Source organism: Bactrocera tryoni, chromosome 2 (assembly GCF_016617805.1).
Source record: "Bactrocera tryoni isolate S06 chromosome 2, CSIRO_BtryS06_freeze2, whole genome shotgun sequence".
Lineage (NCBI taxonomy): Eukaryota > Metazoa > Arthropoda > Insecta > Diptera > Tephritidae > Bactrocera > Bactrocera tryoni.
Window position 1 is genome coordinate 80,694,110 of NC_052500.1, and position 26,719 is coordinate 80,720,828.

General features: G+C 36.7%; 1 protein-coding gene across 1 annotated transcript in view; it reads left to right on the forward strand.

Annotated features, from left to right (window-relative positions):
• The first annotated feature begins 513 nt into the window (after nt 1–513).
• LOC120767342 (protein sickie) overlaps nt 514–26,719 on the forward strand; it is a 460,987-nt gene continuing 434,781 nt past the window's right edge. The window contains exon 1 of the mRNA XM_040093298.1: nt 514–1,300. The gene's annotated coding sequence lies outside the window, so the exon portion shown is untranslated. The remainder of the gene's footprint in view (nt 1,301–26,719) is intronic.

Sequence of the window (26,719 nt, forward strand, 5' to 3'; positions counted from 1 at the left end):
AATAAATGTGGGAGAGTTATATAAATAGGAGGAAGAAGTTATTTTAATATTGGCTTAAATTTATTTCGATGCAAAGGTGTGCAATATGGTGAAATTGTGTCAATAATTCTATAAGCGGTGCAATTAATTAAATTTTGAAACAGGAATATTAGTCAAATTAGTACCATTTGCAAAAAAGAGTTACCAAATTTAATGAAATCTATAAAATTGGTAATTTTAAAAATGAAAAAAATGTGCAATGAACATATATGTATGTATGTACAAATGTAGATAAAAAATCATTTAGTAAATTACGTGCAGTGAAATTCTTCAATTAAATATTGAGCAAAAATTAGATAAAGTGAAATTAATATAAAAATTGTAAAGAAAATTCAGAAAACTTAATTTTAGTGAAGTAATAAATAATAAATAATTTATTAATAATCGGAAGGTGATGGTAAAAAAAATTTACAAATTTTATGTGGAAATGTTCATAAAAATATTTGTTAGTATAAATTTTTGCTAGATATTTTATAAAATACCGTTTATCTGTTTAACGAGTGTGGAAAGCAGTGATTATGCATCTTTAAAAGCTATACATAAAAGCTCTCCCTCAATAATTTACCGGTTTTCGCACATTACACCAAAACGCCCACGCATAGCTGCAAGTAAACACACATACCTATATAAATGTTTGTATGCATATAACATTTGAGCCCATTGCACGCCAACCAAGCCCCCCAATTTTGCATATCTTAATTGAATCAAGTACGGGCATAACACGTCTGATTATCTACAAATTTACAATGTGCCACAAAGGCAGGAACCTGCGTGCATACGCTTCAACGCATATCGCACCATCTACGAGCGCAAACACATACACATACACATCCGCACATAAGCGCACACACACCCATATATGAATAAAGGCCTCCTACTACGCGTTCGCGTTTATCTTAAATCGGTTTAAGCGTTTTATGTTCGCGTTAATCGCTCCATCGGTGCACGCAATGCTGCAACAACAACAACAGTGAACGTGAAAAGCAACAATAGCGTAAAAAAAAGTGCAATAAGCAAGTGTTGTGTGCTCCTGCTCACCGGTAGTACTACCCAGTTCAGCCCCGCGAATATTTTGTAGTGCAAATCAATAGAGTTTTTGTGTGTGTTTATATGTGTGCGCAACGGTAACCACTACTTTTAAAGATTCCTCCGTTTGCCGCTGCTTTTAAATGCATAGCGCGAGGATATAAATTGTCACTCTTGCAGCGACACAGGGATTACATTGTGGATTTCCGCGTGCCGATGGGTTGGTTTCCAATTGGTAAGTCGATTTTATTGCTAAATATTGCGTAAGTGCGTAATTTATTACGCTAATAAGATACGTGTCAAAGCAAGAGTGCATCCAATTTTATAATTGACCTATTTTCAAGTTTCTTTTATGGGGTAAAAATTTAAATATTGATACAATATTCTTAATAGAAAGGGAATAATTGTTTGAAAATTTAATTTTAGTGCTTCAAAATCAATAGAATCCATATCCACATTGTCAACATTGTTGAAAAGTTTTTGTTACAAGAGCGAGCGTAATTTTGTTAATTCAGTTTGCAGCTATATTTGTATGCTATAGTATAGGTATTTTTCGCACATATCATAGCGTCATGGTGAACAATAATTCGTATAAAATTTTATGAAGATACTTTGTCAACTGAAAAAGTTTTCCATACAAGAACTTGATTCTGATCGTTCAGATGATATGGCAACTATATGCTATTGTTGGCCGATGTCGGCGGTTCCGTCAAAGATCAGATTCTTGGTGAGAAATGAACCTGTGCAAAATTGCCGATATCTTAAAAGCCTATAGACTGGTTCGCGAATATACCGAGGAACAGACCGTCTTTTCTTAATCGACTCAGCTTGTCACGCTTATCATTTACTTGTATATATGTATGCATATGTTTATAATCTTATATGATCTCTGACGTTTATTTTTGGTTGCTGCGATCAATAAAGAGCCTTCACGTCCCAGTTTTTGATCGGTTCCATAGTCAATCCAAATAGTTTGGTTATTTCTAATGCCAGTTAATGGAAGTATTCGCCTTATAAAACACAAACTCTAAGAGAGACTGAATACTTAATTTTGATACTTCATCTAGTCCCTTGAACTGTGAAGCTTCTAGATATCTAAGACGAGTTCTAGATAATGCTGGACAGAAGTGAGCGTCTACATCTAGCTACTACATTTAATGTCTCCTTGCTCTAAGGGCATTGTCTGACGTAATGCGATATATTCCGTAATATTTATTTTTTTCTATGTTCTTAGCTATCTCAGTCTTGGCTGCACCCCCTCCAACCATTATTTTTGATCCGTCTGTGTAGATGTTGTAAGTTTTTTTTTCTAAGCAAAACTTAGTGCGATGTATAGTATGTCATTTCGAACTCATAATTCACAACGCCCTCAAAAATCATGGAAACCACCTTAATTTAGATCACCAAATCTTCCTCACCCAAACGCATTCGTGCACACCTAACCTCATATCGGGTTAAAATTAAATATTTTACACCTTTTTTGTGAAGAGTGATAAAAAAGAAATGAAAACGCGAAAGCAGCTCAAACGCGAGAGCAAATGCCGACGCAAACTTTAGCGAAAAAAGGCAAAATTGAATTTTGCTTCCGTTGCACAAAACGTGTGTGAAAAGCAAAATGAAGTAATCTGGCAAAAAGGTGGCAATAACGCATACTTTACCGGTGATGCTGACACCAACCAGCAAGCATACTTCCAGGCGCAAACATGGAAAACACACGAAGCTGGCTTGCGTCAGTGTGTGCGTGAAAAGTCTATAAAAATATTTACGAGTAAATATTACAACTACCCAGGGAGAGCTCCCAGGTGGCATAATATTGCGTTATATGGAGCAGACTTAAGTAAAATTGGAACGTGAGTTGAGTGCATAAATACTCGTATATTTGTTTGTAAGAACATGGGGGGGCTATATACAATTTAAGCAGCTAAAGTAAGATGTTTCGCACAAAAGACGAGGCGGCAGTTTAAAGTGTACAGCATTTAAGGGCGCAAATGAAATGGAAATGGAAAAAGAAATCGCTAGAGCAAGATAAATAGCACTACAACAGCATTTAGTGTAGCATATGCACAGGCGCTTATGAAGAACAAAGCCGCTTGCACGAGCGGCGCCAAAGTTTGCTACATTATCGGCATTGCATCTCATAACGCTTTTCCTGAAAGCTCGCCAAATGATTCATACATGAGTTTATTTATGATTTTTTGTTCGCATACATAGTTGAGACGGCGTATAAAACCGTTATGAATCATGCGAGTGTGGGCCGGTAATTTGATCGGTATTGCAGTACACTATGGGAGTGGGGGATATTCCGCTAAAAAGGCGCATGAAGATGCTATTCCAATCACAAAATTTCCTATATAAAACAATTACACACACACGGATGCATTGACGCATCAAAATCTTCACATTTGCTTGTAGATGTGTGTCTTTCCGGCAATGCTGTCATTTCATCTGCACTTTTATTACTTTCCTGCGCCATTTTTATTACCCTGGTATTATTACCAGTTGTGTTTGTATTGTTTTCCAATTTCCTCATTTTCCGTTGGATGCGCGCTTGTTAGCAATGCAATTGCACTGTTTGCCTAAGTATTGATTATACGTGTGAAGTTGCTCTTAGGGGATGCAATAAATTAATGTGTTCATAAAAAATTCTGGCTAACATAATTATGACGAAAGAAAGTTCAAAATGCACCGGAGCAAAATAAAAGCAGAAATTAGGGCGCCTCATTTGCTTCGTCATACCTTCGCCAAGTTTCTATGTTGCTCTCAACACTACTGGTGGAACTTATGGGAGAGATCATATTATTGTAGATTATTATAGTAAGATAACTGTAGTTTATAGAAATTTTGCTTATTTGATTTACTAAAGAGTGCTTAAGAGCTTTGTGCATCTTAAGAAGTAAACAATTCAAGGGAAAAATGTATTATATTAATTGTAGGTGATATTGTGCTTTGAAAATCATCTTGAGATATTATTCTTACAATGGGTGATTCAAGTAGACTTACTTTCTTAATTTAGCCTTTTTGACAGATTACGCGTTAGTCGTGGCAAGTTAGTTTTGTTCAGTGTTGCTTGGAATTTCATCACGGAAATACTTACGCCTGAGCAATGTTTACAAATCATTCTCTTAAGATTGTGTTTTGCTCGCTTCGCACAACAGAATCGACCTGCTGAGCATACTATTCGCAACACCATCACCTATCTGGAGACCAGCATTCATTATTGAATAATATTCGATCGAATAGACCACGTTCAATATAGCAGTCATTCAGGTGGATTCAGCGCCGTTTGCAGCAACTCGGACTGACGTATGGAACAACTTGGCACATCTGACGCCGAGATCTTAAATTTAAAGCGTACAAAATAAATCTTGTGCAAGATTGAAGCCGCTCGACCTTCCCAAGCGACATCGCTTCGCTCTTAAAAAGTTCAAAGAAGATCAGACGTTTTCGAGCGAAATTTTGTACAGCGATGAGGTCCATTTCTGACTCAATGGGTATGTAAATAAGCAAACGGTGGCTTTTCCCACACATCACATCAATCTATAGATTTATTAAGAGAACATCACTTGTGATATCACATTGTTAGACTTTTTTCTGTGGGTATATGTGAAGTCTAAAGTCTATGCGGACAATCGCACTTCGAATCAGGCCTTGGAGCAAAACATCACGCTTGTTGTTCGGCAGTTAACATCGATATGCTCGAACGAGTCGAACGAACATTTGAAAGAGGTAACCTTCAAAATATAAATGTCAAAGAATGTTTTTCGAATGATAATAAACATTTCCCATTAAATTTGAGTTTTCCGTGATTTTTCTTTAAAAAAGTTGGGAACCTCGAAGTGTATTCGAATATTGACTTTATGTTTGTCTATTATATTTGGGAGAAAAAATACGATATAGCTTCTTGTGTGATTCTTTAAGTCGAAAGTGTCGAAATGGCGTTACTTAAGCTCTCAATGGTTGCAGCAAAAGAGCTTTGTAGGTAGGAGTGCTGCCACAATGATCTCAAGTAGAGCTGGATGCGTCATTTTGATGCACTGTCGTAAGACTTTATAGTCTTGCTATTCCGTTTCATCGTTGCGCTCAAACTATTTGGTGCTCTCAGTGAAACTACTTATATCCGCTATGCTTTTTCTGAACAACCATTCAGGGTCTGGTCTGCCGGATAGGTTTCAAGTATTTTGTGTCGGATTTATCATTGAGCTTTCAGAGAGAAAGTGAAAAACTCTTTATTTTTTAAGGCATGCTCTTCAGTACTCCGTTATTGTAGTTGTAAATCTATATACAAGTATGACACTTTTGGACCTAGATAGCCGGACCTTTGTTCTATTCTTGTCACATTTCGATCATATTTTCTTGGTTATCTTGGAGATTGTTGTTGTGTCCCATTTACTCTTCACGATTTGTTCAAAATGCATATAAAACTTTACTTCACTTTTTATAAATCGTTCCTAGTAGTATTTAGATATTGTATTGACTCCGCCTTGGATTGATCTAAAGAGGCTCCTAGCTTTGCCAACTTCTCTACCTTTTGACCGTTGCCGAAAATGTTCCTTTGACCGGGAACCCAAATTAGGAACAAATGGATTTGGTCTGCCTGGTAAGCTTAAAGCTCTCCTTCAGTTGTTGACTACTTCGGAATTGATCTGTGGTGTCGAAAAGGCAAGCAACTCCGCCTGGTTGTCCATGTATATGGCTGGTTTCAGTATCCTCCCGTAGTCATTAGATAGATCACCTTTCTATGTATCTAATATTTTCATTCGGAAAATGCGTTGATCGCCGGATAGAGAGAGATAGAGTGATGTCAAGGCAACTTGTGCGGCTGTTACATCCTTTTGACACAGAGTGAAGTGGAAGGTCCTGTGCACTAGTTGCTCTTAGCAAAGTCAGTCTCGATGCAATTGTGTGTGTGCAGACTCGATACTGTCCAATGCGTACATATGCATATTGTAAAAAAAAAAAACAAAATAAAATAAGGAAAAATAAAAAAAATATGCAAAGATTCAAAACAGAAATAGTTCACAGTTGACTGAAGTGTGAGAACCATAACACAAATCAGTAAATAAATCAGCTGCGATATCATCTAAGTGTGTAGTTAAAAAGTTATCAACGAACACATCATTAAGCCACTTAAAGTTTCCACCGAATAAACTTGTTGTAACGGCTAATCTTTAATTACAAAATTAAAACGCTTTTATACTAATTTCTCCACTTGCATTCCCTGCAAGCAATATCAAAGTCATTTCGTTATTCACCCTGAGTTGCTTTATCCTCTACTGCTTAAATCTCCCTCACTCCAATATCCACGTAATGTTCTCCCTTTAAGGCCTCACACTCCATTTTGGGGCGCTTTGACAGTCGCACAAGCTTTCTTGTGGGCCTGATAGCCTCTCGGCCCTTTATTTGTCAATCATTATCATTTTATTTGTGTAAAGTGTCCGTAAACAACCACCCAGTTTGTTGTTAGTCCACAAAACACCCCACACTCGTATAATTCAAACTATACGCTTGTAAGCCATCCCGCCACCCAGCAGACCTTAAGTGCCTAACACCACGATAACAAAGAAAGTTTTTCCTTGCAACTCACACTTACTTGCTTCTTCTTCCTTTTTCGTGCCTTATTCATCTTGCTGCGAGCTGCTCGGTTGGTGTCAATGCTATCAGCGTTATCATCAAGTCACTTGTCATTCGTGTTCATGTTTACAGCGAAATTCCTCTCGACTGAAGTATTGTTTAGATTACCATCTCACATGCTGTGTCGCGTTACTGAGATGTCTGTTCGCGACTTTGTATGCTCTGGTTATGATTTTCTCAGGAAGTTCCATAGTTCTTCAAGCGTAGTGTTTTCGCCGGTTGTCATTCGGCAAAATGTTTGTTGTTGTCGCTTGTAAAAATTTTCCAACTTGCTGCCTTGCTTAATCTGTTGGAAAAAATCAACAACCATATTTATGCTAATCTGCGGCTGTATTCATAAAAATATATGATGTTATTTGTACTCGTTCGGTGTGGGGGGTTTGGTCTGAAGTTTTGTTGTTAGGTAGTACAGCACGTTTCAAGTTAGTTAAGAGGATAAATGTAAATTAGCTACATGTAATAAAGCTGGCCAGCTGGCTTTCGTTGGTTATTAGAAAATGTTCATAACTACTTTTTCGAGACACTGTTGGCTTTAGTTTGAAGTTATGTATTCCAAGGTGATGAAACTGATGGAATCTACCGTATGGTTGCTAAATATATGCATATGCAGTTCTTTGCGGTAGAATATTTCTTCACAAAATAAAATTTTTGAAGAAAGTTGTAGCTTAGCTGACCTAAATATCTGTTTTGAATCCTGAATAATGTCATAGAATTTTCCATTAGTCCAAGAGTTGATTTTTAATATTTTATTTTAGACGGAAAAAACTTTTTCGCCAACTTAAAGAAGTTTTTTGAGGCGATTCCAATAAACATAAACCATTTTATGTTCGGATATTCAAATCTGTCACATCACCATTTTCGTCTAAGAACGAGCATTTTCTTGGTCGTTAAGATAATTCGGAGTTAATATTGATAAACATTATCGTTTTTACTGTCGTTTCTTATCAACGGGGAAAGATGAAGTTTATTTTCTGTTCTCTGAACTGCCCAAACTCTAGTTAAATATAAGGCTTATTCATTGTCGTGAGAACCTCAAAGTAATATAGCTTCCAGGCCATTTTTCAAATTATGACCTCTCAGTTAAGTTGTGATTATCACCAATGTCTTGGCATAACTTCGGCACAAGTTACTTTTCTTCTGTTATCAGTAATTTAGATCCCTGTTTGCCTTGGTTTGGGTACATAGGAAGTATTTATCATGTTCCTCGACTAACTCTATGATAATAGCAAATACAGCAAAATTTCGAACCAGAAACGTTTTCGTATTTTTACTCTTAGCGAAACTTCATATTTGATTACGATATTGTCTGACATACAAGTATGCTTAAATAACGGATTTTTTATATCGCTACTACGCTTGGGATATCAATGAAATTTTTGTTCCTGTGAAAGTACATTCGATGCCATTATGTATGGAATTCGATTTCTTTTGCATGACCACCATGGTTACGTTTGCAGAAGCCCAGACGCTGAACCCAATTTCCAACGGCTTTCAAGCATAAATCTGCAGAAATTGCTGCAATTGCATGTTCGATATTCGTACAAAGTTCATCAATCGACGCTGGCTTTTTGGCATAGACCATCGATTTGGCGTAGCCCCATATGAAAATGTTTAACGGGCTGGGCTATTTCGTGAGATAACACCTTCAGCAAACTTAGTTTTCAATAAACAGATTGTGATATTCGCTGTGTGGCTTGTGACACCGTCCTTTTGGAACCACATATTGTCAAAGTCCATATCATCCAATTCGGACAAAAAATATTTAGTTATCATTGAGAAGTAGCGATTCCAATTCACATTAAAGTGCCCGTCTTTATCATCACGGAAGAAGTACGACCCAATAACGCCGGCGGCCTATAAACCGCACCAAACCGAAATTTTTTCAAGAGGACTTTGCTGACTCATGAAGTATGTTGCGTCAATTTGATGTTGTAAAGATGCAAGCCAAGATTTTTTCTCAAAATTCGCCACAACGACGTCATAGAGATGCCCAACGCTTGAGAGACTGATTTGGGTCTTCCTCAATTGATGCGATAGCGGTAGCAATTTTCTGGACACTACGGGCACTTTTTTGTCTCACTTGAAGGGAAACATTTTATGCTGTGCTTGTGGATTCAAATTTTTCCACTAGACGCTCAATTTTTGATCTGACATATGATGACCACAAATTGGACGTAGCGCTCTTAAAGTTGAGACCACTGACCCGAATTTTGGTAGTAAATTTTAAAAACTGCGACTCGTTGCTAGATCGCATATTTTTCCATGGAAATGCCAAACCTAACTGAAGAGAAATGTCAAAAGAGCGGGAAAAAATATGGCGTCCTTTGCTGGCCCTATGAAAAAGCCCTTTACCTATATTACGTTTACGTAAAAGATCAGCATGGCAGGCTGAGTTTAGCCACTTCCGTCTAGCTGTACATATACTAGTTCCTGAGTTTTTTTAAGATATCGATCTGAAATTTTGCACACGTTATTCTATCAGCAAGATCTGTCGGATATCGGCCCACTTTAACATATAACTGCCATATAAGCTGAACCATCTAAATGAAGTGCTTCTATGAAAAGCCTTTTTTACTTTCTTGCGTAATTTGAAGTGGAATATTATTCAAGACAATGGTTCAATATCCATATAGGTATATACATATATCTGCCATATAAATTTACCGAATAAAATAATGGGATATTTGTTATTTATGAATTTTCTTCCTTCAAATTTCCCTAATTCAGCATTTGTATGGAAAGGTTGTGCCAAGCGCATTATTCAAGATTTATACCCGCTCTAATGAAATCCGTCCCTATCATCTTTTTTGAGAAATTTAATGCTTCTGACTAACAAGTGCGTTATCTCGCTATTAGTAGTTTTCAATATAACCGTTATACGGAAAGTGGGCGTGATGATAATCCGATTTCACCCATTTAATTTCTGTCAAATGATTTGCCTAAAAGATTTGTTCTGAGCAAATTTGATTGAATTTCATATGGGCATTGGACCTATTTGGGGAGAGGCTATGCCTACTTTTTAAAAAATTTTAGGCCAAAGGTTATGGTGTATCAAATTACAGCTTTATAACTTATTACGCTCAACTGCAATACCAACCCCCGGGAAGTTTATTGACAATAAATTTTAACAACATGAAACGCTCTTACGAAGTGGCTCTTAGGATAACTTATTACGCTCAACTGCAATACCAACCCCCGGGAAGTTTATTGACAATAAATTTTAACAACATAAAACGCTCTTACGAAGTGGCACGGAGACGCCTTAAAATGCTTCCTAAACCCTAAGTTACTATTTATTAGCAGATTTAAGTTATTTCGATAGGTATATGAGAGCGAGTCGGTTTCTTTTGTACAAAATCTCATATGAGGGAGATGTTTTAGGTTTCATGCTGAATGCGAATAACCGCAATCGATCTTAGACCCATAATTTATTATATTAAGTTATTTAGAATGATCCATATAACATTTTCCGTATTAGTGATTTTTTCGTTTTTGAGTTCTTTGTAAACCCACCAGTTCTAATAAACATATATTGGTTAATCAAATAACTATCCACAAATTTATAAAAAACGGCCACTTCAAAAATATTTAATCACCAAAACTATTCTCATATTCTCATAAAAATCTCTTCCTAAACCTCTGAGTGGCTATGATAGTCCACAATAGGCGCTATCAACCGATGAAATTGAACGAGCTTGTATGACAAAGACAAAGAAGTATAGAAACATTTCATTAACTTGAGTAGTGTATTTTTCTTGATGATATAAGGCTGTATACTAATACCAATTGCTTGCTAGTATTGACAATGAATATTATCAATATAAAATTATAAATTTTGTTGGAGATTGTGTAATAGTAAGCTTTAAGGATTTAATATCGACAAGAAATATACAACTGCAGAAGTAGAAAAGCATATTTATCAAAAACAAAATTGTAGCTAACTTTTTTCTGATCAACATAAACTCAAAAAGTAATTTGCGATGCAACGAAATTCAATAGAAAATTAGACATATTAGCTAGTAAAAAACAGCCTTTTTTTCAAAAATTGCATATTTGAATATGTGAAAATTTTATTATAATTAAAATTTTATAATAATTTTTTATTGCTACTCACTTACTTTATAAATAAAGAAATTCTAAAATTTTTGAGAAAATAGTTTAAACTTCGTCATTGCCACGCCATTTCCGGTGACAAGATAACTCCTTACAGGATCATCTAAAGTGAAAAAATACGTGTTTTGGTTAAATCCTTCATCCAAGTCTTTGACGATTGTATCTCAAAGACCTGTGTTCTTGAGAAATTTTGCCAAACGACTTCAAAAAAAAAACTTCACAGTTTAGAGAAAAACTCTTTAAAAGACGGCGCACTTAATCAAGCTAGCCCCGAGCGCACAAGTTTTCTAGGCTGTATCTCCGAAATTATTACTCGGATCAACTTGAAGATTTTGGACAATATTTTAGAGGGGTTGTAGAATTTTATAAGGCAATAAAAAAATTGGTTTTTTGAAACCCGTAAACCCATGTAACCCCTTAATAAGCTTCAGAAAATAACGAATCGAGTAAACAACTGGTATAAGTCAGATAAACGGGCATAATTAAGAAAATGTGGAATAACAAGCGACATATTAATGTAATCAGCTACGCAACTGAATATACATTTTTTGAAAAGAAAGAAAAGTTCAAATTTAGCGAGCAGAAAGAACGACCAATGGAAAGTGAGAATCGTGAAGAGTTTTTGCATGCTAAATGGATAATTTCTTAAATATTTCGAAAAAACTTAATTATGTTAGGCTTCTCTCATTGAGAATCAGCATTACAGTTCGCTAAACAACTGTTGAATTTCATAATAAACGTGGACTTTCTTTTGAAGTAGAAAATGTCTTCAATTCTGTTCACAATCTATTTTTTCTGAAAACTTTTTAATAAGTCTCAAAACTTTTCATTAAAAAGCAAAACTAGAAGCTGTTAGGTATCGAATCGTTAGCCAAAAACACACATGCTTTTTGAACTTGTATGTATTTCACGTTCTCACTTGGTATTTCTTTTAACTTAGCCACATCAATTACTTACAAACTAATAAATTCTATTCCATTTAAAACGTCAAAAAGTTGTCTGACCAACGATTTAATAAAACTTCACAAACGCCATTGTGTTAAACGTTTGCAATGCCGGCAAAGTTCAATAAAGTCATAGTAAACGCGTGAATTTCCACAAAGCAATACCGATTCGCAGCAAATATTGCCATATGAGGCGATAATTTATTTAAGGATAACGAATTGCAAGCTGCACATGCGACCGAAAGACAGTTAAACTCACTGTTAAGGGTAGTTGTTGTCATTACTGTTGTTGTTGTCGAAATAAAACGGGATAGCACAAATTGCTCGCCTCGCAATTCTCGCCCCACACCCACATTACTCCGATAGATATAGTCTAACAATCATTATTTGTAGAGTGCAAATTACAGAATGATATGTGGGTGTACCTAAGCAAATACTTACTTGCACTAGTGCGCGGCATCAGTTCTGGGCAACAGCAATAGTCCACCGAAAGTCAAATCGAAATTGGGGTGCTTTTGTTTTCCACCTTTCGCATCGCTGTTGCATGCGGCAGCTGCTGCAGCAAGTGATTTGTGGATAAAGCGATAGAAAACACCAAATTGTTTTGTGGCAACCATGAGAGACTACATAACGGTAGGTGAAAGCAGACATGTTGAATGAGTTAATTCAATGAAGCGTACACGTTGCACCGCCAGAATGCGCTGACCATGCGAAGTGGCAATTTATGAGCGCGCTAAAGACAGAGCATGTTCCTATTATTATGCCCGTGAGTGTACATGACATGCTTAATTAAATAAATAAAAATTATTTACAAACCGTGTTATTAATATATATGCATGCCGGAGTCTCAGAAAGCTGAACTGAACAAGTGGAACACCGCACGCATAAGAATATGATCGTAATTAGGTTTGTGCGCCCGGAAGTATGCTACTGTGTACATTAATAGTGTAGCATTAATTAAGCGTACACTCAGCTGTGATTACTCATGCAAACATACACAAGTGTAGAACAACAACAAAAAGTTACTGTGCTCGCCACGCAGCAAGAAATGAACCACAAAATGTTTATGGCCATACTAAAGCATACTCTTATACATATGTATGTATGTATGCATGTGTAAGTGTAAGAGCATAAACCATCCAACGTTGCTTCTTCATTGTTTCAAATGTGATTGTTGTTGTTGCGCACAAGGAAAGCGGAATTTATTAGCTGCTTTCGCTGTGACCACACATTTCACCTTTTAGTGTTGGCAAGTTTATGAGCCAAAAAGGACATGTTAATCTGCCAACGCCAGCTGCTTGCCCCAACATGTGTATTTATGTGTATGTATGTGGTAGTGGTAGTGTGTTGAACTCCACTTGCGCTCATGTATTCCTTGCTCTTGATCCCGTTTGGTCACCTTCGGTCAGCGGGCAATGAATATTATTGGCCGTGTTTACGAGCATTGCTCAGACCCTAGAAATATTTTCCGTTTAATTTCTCTGCGCTCGCCACACTTGTTTGCGCACTTTGAAAGCTTTGCGTTGGCATCACAAATGTTAACTGTGAAAATAAATTAAATTGTCCTTTAATGAAGTTATGTACCATAAAGTAATGGTTAAGCACATGCTTAATAGCAAGCAGTGAAGTAGTGAGATAGAACAATGCCAGAGCTTGAAAAAAGGTAGAGAGCCTCTTTCAACTGTATATAATATTAAGTTCTTAATTTTTTTAAAAGCAAATCATGCATATTACCTAATTATTTCAAATATACATACATATATATATAAAATTATAACTCCTACCTACAGAAGCCACTGCTTACGACTTTCTGAGAACTCTATTTTGCATGGATTTATTAAAATATTATTATCCCGATTTCTTATATTCTTCATCTGGCATTACTTATAACATTTTAGTTTATTAAAAGTCCAAAAGTATATAGGCAATTTTTTTATAAGCATCTTTATAGTAATTCTAACTACGCCTCTGACTCTTTTGTGTTTATTCCATATCACATGCTTAATTCATTTTTGCTTTTCCCTTTGAAAGCTTTGCCCTGCGGGTGTTAATTATTGCTACTTTAATTCGTACCCCAATTTGGCTTAATCTAAATGCTTTTTGAAAGTGAATTAACTTGGAATTGGGAACGGTTCAGTGCTCTCCTCCCCACGCGTAGGCTACTACTGGATAGCTGGGCTTGGGTAGGCTTAGACAGCATTGGGCTACTATAGGTTCATAGGTTGTGGCAGTTCTAGCAGGTCATTGCTCCATCGGCGCCCATGACTTAAGATTGATAATCTCACCGAAAGCCAGCTTGAGAAGCTATATGGATGAAGACGAGCTGGAAACATCTCAACACTTCCTTCTTGATTGTCCCCCGTTTGCGAAATCAAGGCTTAAACACTTGAGAGCTCATACTTTGGAATATCCCACCAAAATTCGTGAACAAATTACTCATTGTACCTTTAAATGAATAAAATCAGAAAATTGTGCTGAATCAAGGGATTTCTATCACATATTTCTACCATTTTCTTATCTAAGCAGAGCCTTAGTGCTTAAAAAAATGTTGGCTAAGCAAAATTCTTGGAAAAAGCTACAAGCTCTAATAAATAGTAGAGCCCGGGAACAAAAATTTAATAATGAATATTTCAACAGAACAGTTATATAGGAGTTCTATTGGCTTTTAATTGTCAGTTTCCTAAATTCTTCCATTGTTTGAACAATTAATCACTTATCAAGACTTTTCTTCAGAAGTAATATAGAGAATAATATTAAATAGACTGAAGTTTAACCTCAACATTAATCCCCTATCTTATTGGAAGACGAAAATAAGTAGGGAACCTCTTTCGTATAAATGTATTATTGTCTTCAAAATAAGCTTTTGAGCCTATACAATTTTTATACATTTATTGCACTTAATCCTCGGGAGTGATGGCCGTCAGTACTTTCAGTGAAATCTATTCTTTGGTTTTCAATTCCGGAGCGCCATTCGCTAGATTGTATGAAAGTTTCTAGTCATCTAGTCAGCTACCTCGTCAAACATTTCTTTTGCGACCTCTACTCGACGTTGTTTTTGGAAAAGGTTCAGATCTTTTGGTACGTGCCCAGCATTAACACGCTTCATACGCAAAATATTAGCCTAACTGAGTCGATACATAAGAGATTTTGAGATTTTCTGCTATTTCTATGGCTTTCAAGGACGGTTTCTTTAATTTTTTGGAGGTCATCTTTATAAACCGAGGTGGATGGACGACTCCTCTCAAATACTTGTGTTTGGGCTAACATAATATATACTCCCCAAAACACTTCTAAAACACTGTCAATAAATCCATAGCCATGAATAAATTGTAAACATAAAATACCAAGTAAGGTCATTGTAATTTTTGTTTTATAAATCAAACAATTTTTCGGTCGCAAACAAGCCGCTCGGTTCAAAAGTAAGAAGGTATATAGGAGGTGGTGGCTTCTGTCAGGAGCTACTAGTTTCAGACTACCAGACCACTGTAGCTTCTTTCAAGGGGTGATGGCTGCCATCAAGCAGTTGATGTACTTCTTCAAAGTGCTGTTTTCTGCAGTGAGGTGAGCAATCACTCCGCTAGCCGAGTGGCTGTACTAGCTTTGAGTTCGCTGACTGTGCGCTTAAAACTAATCTAGGGGTACATGATCTCAATAGCATAAAAATTAAACTTTTTCCATATTAGACTTCTATTCCCAGTTACAGTTGGAAGCGAGTCGGTGTTGCTCTTACGTTCTGGTGTTAGACTTTCAGTGAGCTCAGCAATAACCAGAACTTGTTTGACTTCAAGATACTTTTGGCCCTTAATGAACCGTACGAGGTCCTTCAAGGTCCAGTAGGTGTTTTGACTGGACACTGTCCAACAGGCTCTCTTCCTAGCGGTTAAATATTTTATCTCTTTCTTTCTATGAGAACTGTGAGTAATAAAAAATAGTCAAAAAGTGGGTTTGCGATTCGGTGATTTTGTTCTGAATCCTGAAATCAAAAGTTAACTAAGTTGACTTAAGAAGTAATTTTCATTTCTTTGAAACCAGAGGTTGCACTTATTACAACGGTTACTTCAGATACCTCCGTGAGCTGATTTGTCCTTAATTTATCCCGGTCCCCACTCACTTAGTTTTCCTGCAGGATGCACATGTCAAAGTAGACAATCAATACTCCAGGGATGACTGGCAGACTGACATGCATTTTTTCCACCCAAGACAAACAGCAGTTAAATGCTTTCAAAGAGCTCCACCGCAGGGAACTGTGGTGGTGGAAGTTTTCAAGTGGAGCCCTTCTCTGGCACCCTTCTTTTCTGAAAAACAGGGTGAAAACACTCCAACTATAGGCAAACCATTCATTTAACGCTGATTGGTGGCGGGGATCGATGGATTCACATAGGTATTGCTGGTACACACGTACACACGCACAATGAATATATGTGTGTATATATGCATATCTAAACTGATGTCCAGGCTATTGGTGTGCGTTCGTTGGTTATTCATCAATGATGATCAGGTTATAAATTTTTTATTTGCCATGACCCACCGTTCGCAAGCACACAACTCAACTGTCAAACAATAACGGTACACAGCACGTGACCGTTACAATTACAAATTGCAGTTTACTTGCATGGCTGCGACCTGAAAGGCGTGTGCGTGTGGGTTGGCATGTCAGTTTGCTAACATTAAACCGTACATACACATACAAACTCACGTATACACTGACATATAGTCATACATAAAAACATATATATTCGTGAAAATAAAAAATGATTCGGCAGTTATCTGCAGCGTGAAATACAAGCAGTCTAAACACTTGTTGTAAGCGCAGAGCTCAAAAAGTCAAAAATCCGCTGTTTTTTCTCTACCCACGAGTTCGCCGAGTACATGCCATTGCGGTTGTTTTACCGTCTGTTCGCTGTCGTTTAGTTAATTTTCGATTATAAATCACATGTTAGAAGCACCGCAACACAGCTTGATTTATTGTTTCATTCGGATCAATCTTTAAGGACTCAAGCACTTCTAAGCTGCCTCTGCAACGCTCCCATTTCTCGCACCACTTCCACCAGCAGCCCATTGCTGGTGTCTGCTTCCTTTGCAGTCAGCGCCAGTTGTTTGCTAATTGACTTAAAATTCAATTTGACAGCGCAGACGGCTTTTACGCCGGCGGCAGCATCAGCTTGGTCACGTGTCACAACAATACTAACGGTCCGGTCATTGCCCGTTACACAGCGGAGCTGTTTTTGTTGATTTGCCTTTATTACACGCCAAACTTTGATGCGTTAAATTTTACTTAACCTCAAAACACTGACCTTAAATTGTCGCAATTAATTGCTTTGTGGCGCTAATTTCAGCCGCTTTATGATAAAATAGTAATTTTCACGCTGCTTTTATTGACCATTCCGGTTCTTAAGTTTACAACTTAATTTGCACTCACACCATTTCACTGCCGCAATGTTTATGCTTTTCGGTGTAAGTGCGTACTCTTTGTGATATTTTTCTCGCAGAGTGCCAGCTGCGCGCTTTCAATAGCTTCTGTGCTGTGTTGAAGCTTATTTGTATCATTGAGAAGGGTGTATTGTGGCCATATGCCTTTTGAAGTTTACTTTCTTGAGATGTTACTAAGCTGACTAAAGCGATTTTGTGTTGGTCCTACAAAGAACTTTGTCTTGAAATAAAACCCTACCCATGAGCAGAAAAATGTGAACGAAGAAGGCAGTAAAATATTTATGGAGTCATTAATACACTATGTGGCTCAGGAAAATTAACTTTAAAGTCCATTGAGATATTTTAAGGTCTTCTAAAAAAAACCTTTTATATAAACTGGAGCTTGAAATGATTTCGGTTTTCCACAACTGTATTCAGCTGAGTTCAGATTCGGTCAATATCCACAAAGATGCAGACAAAAATTGCAAGGAAAGCAATTCGTTTTATTGAAAAATAGTATTTATATGGATATGATGTTGATTTCAATGTCTCAAATCGCACATGCTGTAAGCTGTATTACTCATTATCAGTTGTTTAGTCACAAATATTTCCAACGAAGCTCTCGCTTTGTTTTTATAACTACCATGGGAAATCTACAACCTTCAGAAAGAGTTAACTACAACATATGTATGTAGATCAACATTTCAATATTGGGAAGTCTCTAAGAGAAACCCGTGCCTGGTCAGAAAAAAGTTTATTTAATAAGAACGAACTTTGGTCAAAATAAAATAAGAAAAAATTTTAACTATGGTTGTATCGAAACTATAATACCCTTCACAAACCCATACCCACTCAAGAACTTGATTTTGATGAATCAGCGTTTAACGTTTTCTTCTGGGTGTTACAAACTTCACCGCAAACTTAATATACTCCATTATGAGTACAAAAACGGTCATCAGAAATAGTCAAACGAAAATTAGAAAGACTAACCGAATAATGAAGCTTCTAGTAAAGCAATGCGCAGAAGTTCAGTGGGAGACAAAAAGCTCTAGATTAATTACCCCTGATTCCAGCAATCGAAATATTGTCTATGTATGGTATTGAGATTTTTTAAAATTTAACTAATTTTGCATAGATCTCTCTATACTTCAAATTAAAATTTAGTCCGGAATATTTAATAACATTCGAAGGAAGATTTCTTTGACATGTATTTTTTGAAGATTATCTTTTTCAAATGTTGGCCGCGGCTACGTCTCAGATGGTCCATTCGTTGAGTCCAATTTTCAATGATTCGTTCGAGCATTTCGACTGGTAACTGGCGAATGATACACGTGATGTTTTGTTCCAAGGCCTGTATTGAAGCGGGATTGTCCGCATAGACTTTAGACTTTACATATCCCCACGGAATCTAACGGTTGATATCACATGATTTTGGTAGCAAACCGAAGAAGTTCTCTATAGGCTATTGAAAGAGTATCTCTACTTGGATCACCCATTAGAATGGACGACGGAGTTATCCGACAAATTGAAAATAATAAAAACATGTGCGATATCTAAGGGTATTAAAACTGACATCAATCTATATTTCGAAGAACATATGGATTTATCAACTGATCGATCGTATTTAAAAAAGATCATTGCAATAAGAAGGTATATGGGACTATTCGAGCTATTTGAAAAAAATTTATAGTTTTCTTAAAACTTCGTGGGAATTTTTACAGGGTGACCTAAGATGTTTTGCGATGAATTTAAAGTAGTGGAGCCATGTATGATATTTAAGCCTACTAAAACCTGGCATCGTTCAATATTTCGAAGAACCTGTCGATTTATCAACGGGTCGATCATATTAAATAAATATTATTATAAATAAAATTATTAGAATACAGTATTTCACGAAGGTCTGTTCAAACTGTTTTAAATAAAGTGTAAATGGATCTCACAAAACTTTGTGAGAGTTTTTGTTCAGTTTCAATGGCAGCGGAGTTATCGGATAAATTGAAGATCTTAAATACATATATGATTTATGAGGCTCCTGAAAATTGAAAGCGCTATATATTGTGAAAAGCCAGTAAACCTATAAACAAGTCAATACTATTTGATCTAACACAAGATGGATTTCAAACAAGCTCATAGTGTATACCATTTCTAATTTTTTGCTGTGCTTTTTAATGTTATCGGACAAAATTGTGCTCCCTAAACTTTAAGAAATAGTCGTACGAATTGTACTAACAGATTTCGCGATTCGGGAATGCATTTGAAGATTCGACATCATAAATATATAACCCTCTCTTTGGTCAGCTCTTTTGACTCTAATAAGTATCAACATTTTTTAGCGTAATATTAGATTTGTGGCAACACTGTCATACATGTGTATGGTATCTTTTCTTTTGAGCGTCTACTTTTAATAAGTTCCTAATGGCGTTGACATAATTTTTCCGCGGCATAAATTTTAGCGCCCGTTATTATCATAAAAGTTCTAATATCCACTTTATTAGACCCAACTAACGACAATTGAAGTACCATATAGACGGCGCAGAATGTTAAACGAAGTGGCGCACCAATGTAGCACAGTCAATGTGGAAAGAGGAATCGGCAGCTGTTGCGCCACATTAGCGCCGCAATTCATATTGATTTTTCATTTGTAGCATGTGGAGTGATATTATATGAATATTTTCGCGTTTACTGATATTCATAGAAACATATGGCATAAATACCTCAAATAAAAAATTACAAGAAAAAAGAGAAGCAATTCAAGCTTCCATATTCACTAAAGCATAACAATTTAAATACACACATGACTGCCACGCCTTCCTCAAATTCAACACAAATTAGCACAAGCATCAATCACCACAAAAACGACAAGAAAGAAAAACCAACGTTCAAACAAACAACCCGAAATTCAGGTCAAAACTCATAAGGCCACCGAAACCAAACTGGGGAAAAATTCGAAAAATGCGTGAAAAACTATGCTGATTGCAACACCATCTTGCTTACCGCTCACTTTTTTCTTCGCAGTCAACGGCAAAGCACGTGCCATTCGCCATTTGCCATTTCTTCATTCTTCCTTTCTTGAAGCGAAGAAAGTGAGTAGGGAAAAGATATTTTGGTTTCTTTGTGTGCGTATCTGAAGCGTAAATTAGCTCATTTTCCGGTTCAACAAACTCACATGTTTAACTCTCCGCCGCTGTCGTCATGACAGGCTGCCGACTGCCGGCTGCCGACGTGCCAGTCAATGCTTGCCTCGGAAATGCCAGATAAAAGTTGTGGCAGCAAAGAAAGTTGGCGAACAGTAAGATGAGCCTGACTTGCCTGGGTGATGTGCTGTTATTAACTGTATTCAGTGGTATCAGCTGTTTGCCAAAAGCTTAGCATTTCGGTGTTTATTTTTTCTGGAAGGTTGGATGAAAAGGTCTGACATTAAAGTGAAGGTTGGAAGTATCGGATTAGTATTTTGAAAGAGCTTGTCACTAGATTTCTGTTTTTAATATATAAAAAATACTCCAGCTTTATTGAAAGCAATTTCTACCCGTAATCATACTTTATTTCGTTATTATGTCTGAAATGTGAGTATAATAGTTCTCACTCATCCTTGAGGTCTCGTTATGTACTTTCACTTCTGAAATAAAATAGGAATTTAGTTAGAAATTATCGAGAGCAAACAGTTTAGTTGAAAAAATTTTGTTATAAATTCATCAACCCTGTCCTATTCTCAACTTTTTCTTTCCTTTTTAATATTTGAGATAAAAAAAATCTGGTTCTTTCTTAAGCCTATTCCTTTAGTCTTTTACTTTTTTGTAAAAGATATCGAGCGATCAATTTTTTTGTGTTAGGAATCGGAACAATCGCATGTGATTACTGCGTTCTCAGAAATGGTGTCTCTCATCCGAGATTGTTTTCTTCTTTTCATTGATAATGTCTTTTACGTGGCTAGTCCCAAACCCTGCGCACAACCCTGTGGAGGAGATGTTTCGCCTTCTCGCTTTAGCTCGCCTTCAAACGGATGTTATTTGGCTACCCAGAGGATACTTAGTCTAAGACTGAAAGTCGTAAGCTGCTGTTAAAGAATCGTTTCTGGCCACTCTCAAGTGAATGATGCATAGAGAACTTTACTCACTTACGTGAACTTCTACGCATTTGATGGAACGATGAGCAGAGACAGCGGTTCGTCAGTATGAATGAAAACACTCCAGCTCTAAAAAAAGCACCAAAAGACCAAGTTGAGAAAGACCTGGTATATTGGAAACTCCTATTGGCGCCAAATAGCGAAAAGGAAGAACAACTGGCGCGTTGGTTGTGTACTCGGCTATAACCGCGTAAGAGGTGTCTACGCCAATAAAGAAGAAGAATGAGTTTTCAGAATGTGGCTATCGAACGTTCCCGAAATGAACCCGAAATTATATTCGGTCAAAAACAATTAAGCCCAACAGCATTCTTCAAAGTTATTTGAGGAATATTTTCTAACGTTTTGAGTGCATTGTTTTTTCCTTGCGATGAACGTTGTGCATTATCATCCATCAGGTGGAGTCATGAACTTACATATTTCAATGAATATGTATGTTTTTAAACAAAAACAAGCTTCTATTTGCACTGGAATCCCTTTTTAAACAAAACATCGCAATAGCATTACAGATCTCTTTGATGTAGTACCTGGCCGATAAGTGTCGTCTATTTGGTAATTGACAGATTATCTTATCAATAAAATATTGATAATGTCTTGATATTGATAAAATATTGAGACCCAGAATGTCTGTGAATTGGCGAGGCTAAGAGAGTAATCATTGACGTAAGTGGTTTAGGTTAAAAGGTCGTTACTAACAGGGTTCTCACTTGTACAGCTTATAGCCGGTCCGTTATGACACCTTGCAGTCCTATAAAATTGATCAGAAAGATCCTCATAAATCGACGAAGCGCTTTGAGCCGAACTTAAATTTGTTGATGTGACCAAAGTCAGTTTCGGATATATCCCCTGATTCACCAGAGGTAAGATTTCCGAAACGTTTCGAACTCTGACTTGTCGATGTGACTAATGTCAGTTTCAGATATGCCTCCTGTTTCGCCAGAGGCAAGTTTGCCGAGACGTTTCAACTTCTGTCTTGCAAAAGCTGGAAAATGAACGAGAACTGACGTGGATATTTCCACCTCACCTTCTTTCATACAACTTTGCCAATTTGTGTCCGCCTGGATTTTTATTCATGTAGCAAAATGGTTACTGGACAATGGCTTGTGAGAACTCCATTAAATGTGGCAAAGGGAACTCGCGTCAGTTGATCTCCTACGCTGTAATCTAGTCCAGAAGACAGTCGCGTAGAGATTGGTTGTCAAGCAACGCCTGCTAAGCGCACGCGAGGTAACCATTGACTTTGTAGGCAATATATTCTAAGTAATAGAGTATATTATGTGGAAATATATATATTAAAATGGGAAAAGTAAATTTGTAATAAATTAGCAAAACGTGGATAGCGAGACTTACAAAGCTAAACTCACTTTTAAAACACCCACAACTAGACTTCTCTTTTTATCATTTTATGACTTTATATTTTTTACTCCTCATATTATAACTTTAAGAAACAAAATGTATATAATTTTTACCGAATATCCTCTTCCACATATCTTTTTAACTTTCGTTTCTTCGCAATTAGTTCAAAACTTTAATTTCCTTCAAATTCCTTCTTAACGCAAATAGTAAACTTTATGAAAACTAAGCGCAGCAGAAATTTAAGAAATGTATAAAAAAGAAACTTTGTAGCTCATGACAATGAACCTTTGGGGATCGCAATAAGTGATAAATTTAGTCCAAGCACGTATTTTCACAACAAAATAGCAAAATTCCGTTGCCATTTCATCTTGGCAATCGCATGGCTGGGGAGATGGTAGGGTGAGTGAAATGAGACGCACAGCCTGTCTTGACAAAAATCTGCCAAATGAAGATAAAAGAAATGAAAAGACACTATGATACATACGGAGATAAATATTTAAGAAGATGTACATAGGCATATATAGATACAAACTAAAGCTTCAGCTAAGTTAGGCCGCACTTATTCCGAATAACCTTAATTTTTATGTAAATATATATTTTCCTTGGTAAATTTTATATACACTTTTGTATCACATTAATTAGTCTCATGTAAAGCCTAATTTGTTTGAAAAGATTTATGGTGGTGGTAAAAGAGTAACCAGACAAATTAGAGATCTTAAAAAAAAATAAATTCTTCTTCAAAATAACGATTCAATTTAAATTGAAGTAAAAAAATTAATAAATTGATCGCTTTTCGCTCAGTTTTAAACCGCAGAATCTGCGAAACACTACTAAAGATACTCGTATCATTTCAACCTCTACAAATTGACATTCAAATCCTGATGGTAATCCAAAGCTGGTAACCCCATGTTGACAGCTTGCTTTGGGGAATTATCAACGCGAATTGCTAGCGAGTGCAAAGTAAGCAAAACGCTGAGTGTTCGCGAATAGCAAAGGACAATACAGGACGTTGGTAATAATTCATGCGGGTCGCCTTACACACGCACATACACCAACACACTAGCACGGATACTTACAAATTCCGTTTTGTGCGCGCAAAGTGTCAGCGTTGCGCATTTTAGCGTTATAATGATGGAGATATGCAAGCCAACACACTTTTTTGAATGTCTGTGTGTATACGAGGGGCTTTAGGTTGAATAAGGCGAAGACAGACGAAGGCGCCCGTATTGTATGCCGATGCGTTTTCAAATTGCTTGTCGCGCATCAAATGATATGAGACGATAAGCTGGCGGATTGTAGTATGGATTTAGGTTAAGAGAGGGTTGGCGGTTTGCTTATAATTTAATATTGTAAATTAATTAAATTTCTGATTTACATTTTTTTTTTTAATTTTTGTTCTTATATTTTTTACATGTAATCCAGAGAATTAACTGTTTAAGATAATTCTATGTATTAAAATTTGTTTTTTTTCATAAATTTTAATTTGAATAACCGATCTTTGGTCCTGATTGATACCTATTACTCTTCTAAAACTAACCTTGATGTTATGAAACAAAGATTAAATCCCCTTCATCACTGACAAAAAAGACGACTGAAATTGCCTTTTACGAATACTATCTTGAAAAGTTCTATGTATAACTTATGAGGACAGTTTGTGTGCTGTTTGAGCCGTGATTTGGAAAGCTCTATCTATGAAGTTCATTAAAAAGTGAGGAACAAAATCAATGCAGTTTTGCTGTCACATCAAAGATTCATTCTACAGTCTCTGCTTTGGTATGAACCAATTTTTGGTTTCAACATAAACCTACAGTATTTTGGCAAAATATGTTTTAGGATAAAGAAGAGGCTGCTAAAGGATATTATTATACTACTGTGATCAAATTGAAAGGTGTTGGGAAAAATGTGGTGTCAAATTGGCCTGAAACGACTGTTGAAAACCACCTCAAGCAAGTCAAAGAAATGGTGCTTGAAAATCGTCGATTAAGTATTAGAGACATTGCTGATAGGTTGGGCATATCATTTGGATCGGTGCAGCCGATTTTGAAAGAGGAAATGGGCTTGAGAAGAGTGAAATCTCGAATGGTTCCAAAAACACTCAATTTTTTCGAAAAAGACCGGCGTGTTAACAACTGTGGAACAATGCTTTCTGACTATCAAAACGTAATGAAACGCATCATAACTGGAGATGAGACTTGGATCTACGCTTACGATCCCGAAATAACCGGTCAATCCACGTCAAAGTCACTTAAAAATCAAGGTCATGTTGACAGTTTTCCTTGGATTACCGTAGTGTGGGGCATTATGAATGCCTTCCGACGGGCCAAACAGTCAACAAGGAATACTATTTGAGCGATTTGCGCCGTTTACGTGAAGCTGTTCGCCTCAAGGAGCCAAAAATGTGGGCCGAAAACTTTTGTTTTCATAGTGCATTTCATACTGCATTGATATTCGTGATAATTTCGCCAAAAATTCAACAAATACCCACCGTTTTCGCTTGTTTTGGCCCTGTGTGACTTCTGGCTGTTCAGCAAACTCAAAAGACCACTCCGAGGACACCGTTTGACTCAATTGAGGATATGAAAGCTGAATCGAAGAAGGCTCTGATGGTCATCCGACGGAGGATTTTTCCAAGTGCTTTAATGACTGGAAAATTCGTTGCCATAAGTATATTGCTGCGGACGGGAATTACTCTGAAGGAGATCAAATAGGTTTGGAAGAATAAATAAAGATTTTAAAAATATAACAAAATTCACCTTTCAATTTGATCACAGTAGTATTTCTACTAGTTCACTCTCCTAGCGCTAATGTTTATACATAGTCAAAGACTTATCGAGCTATTTTATAATAGAACTTGCACAAATATAAAATATTAAAGGAACCTACAATAAAACGTTTTCGCTAATAAATTTGGCCGGACTAGGAATGGGTAAGCTCTCCGCTATTTTCACGCGATACTTTCTTGCTATCTGTCTTCATGTGTCTTGCTATCGAACAGCTGGGATTCGCGGGAAATCTATGACAGCTAAACAAACTCTAGAGATTGTCCAGTTACCAGGTCCTTGTAGCCTAAACAAGAAATCCATAGAAATCCCTCCTTTTAACAAGATTCATCTTGCCTTGCTTGTGGAGTTAAAGAGTCAGATATTAAGCATCCAAGTGGAGAGCACCAATTATTGATGTTATTTAGGAGATGGCGAAATAGAATCACCTCAATACTTTCTTCCAGACTATTCACCTTTCACAAGACTAAGATCGAAAGACGTCATTTTAGCAACTCAGTCAATAATTTGCTACTTGGATTCATTTTTAGACTTTCCAAAGATTTGTGATGAACTCTCCGATAAATAGATTAGATTAAAGCTTTAAAGCTGTTGGTTTTACAAAGGACCGATATCAGTTGAGGTATAGTCTACATCGCAAAGATCAGCATTCGTACCTAGCCTAATCATTCTGGAAGATAATGTTTCTTTAATATCTACTTATTCTATCAAGGCTAAATTATATAAATATATGCAATCCTATTCTTTTATGAAAGATTCTGTTCTGAGAAACGTTGTAATACATATTGGGCAAAAAGTTCCAACTTGTATACGAAAGGATACATTGAAAGTACAACGGTTGGTTGGGTTAGATGGCTCATTCCTCAGTGCGGCATGGTTGTTCAATCGAACTGTGTGAATCTCGATCGAACAGTGTTCAGTTAGAACTCTTACAAGCATTGAAAGGTGGGCCTTCCTGAGAGTAAAGAGTTCCCTACACCTCTTACGATTTACTCTTGGCCAGAAATACTTTGTGATTGCACAGCTTTTGGTAGTTAACCAACTTTTACTGAACTGGTCTGGTCAGTCCAGTAGTGAACCACAAGAAGCCAACGTAGCCCCTACCCGTTTCTATTCTGCATTGATTGAGACTGGAGAATCTGTCCTAACGTGCTCATCAGCTTTACAGTTTCCTCTATTTCGGCCTTGGGCAGACACTAATCTTTGTATTCTGATCTTTAAATAACTCAATACAAGAGAAGAAGAGCTTAGACATATTTTCACTAGACTTGGAAGGGAATTGTAGACAAATATCACTGTCC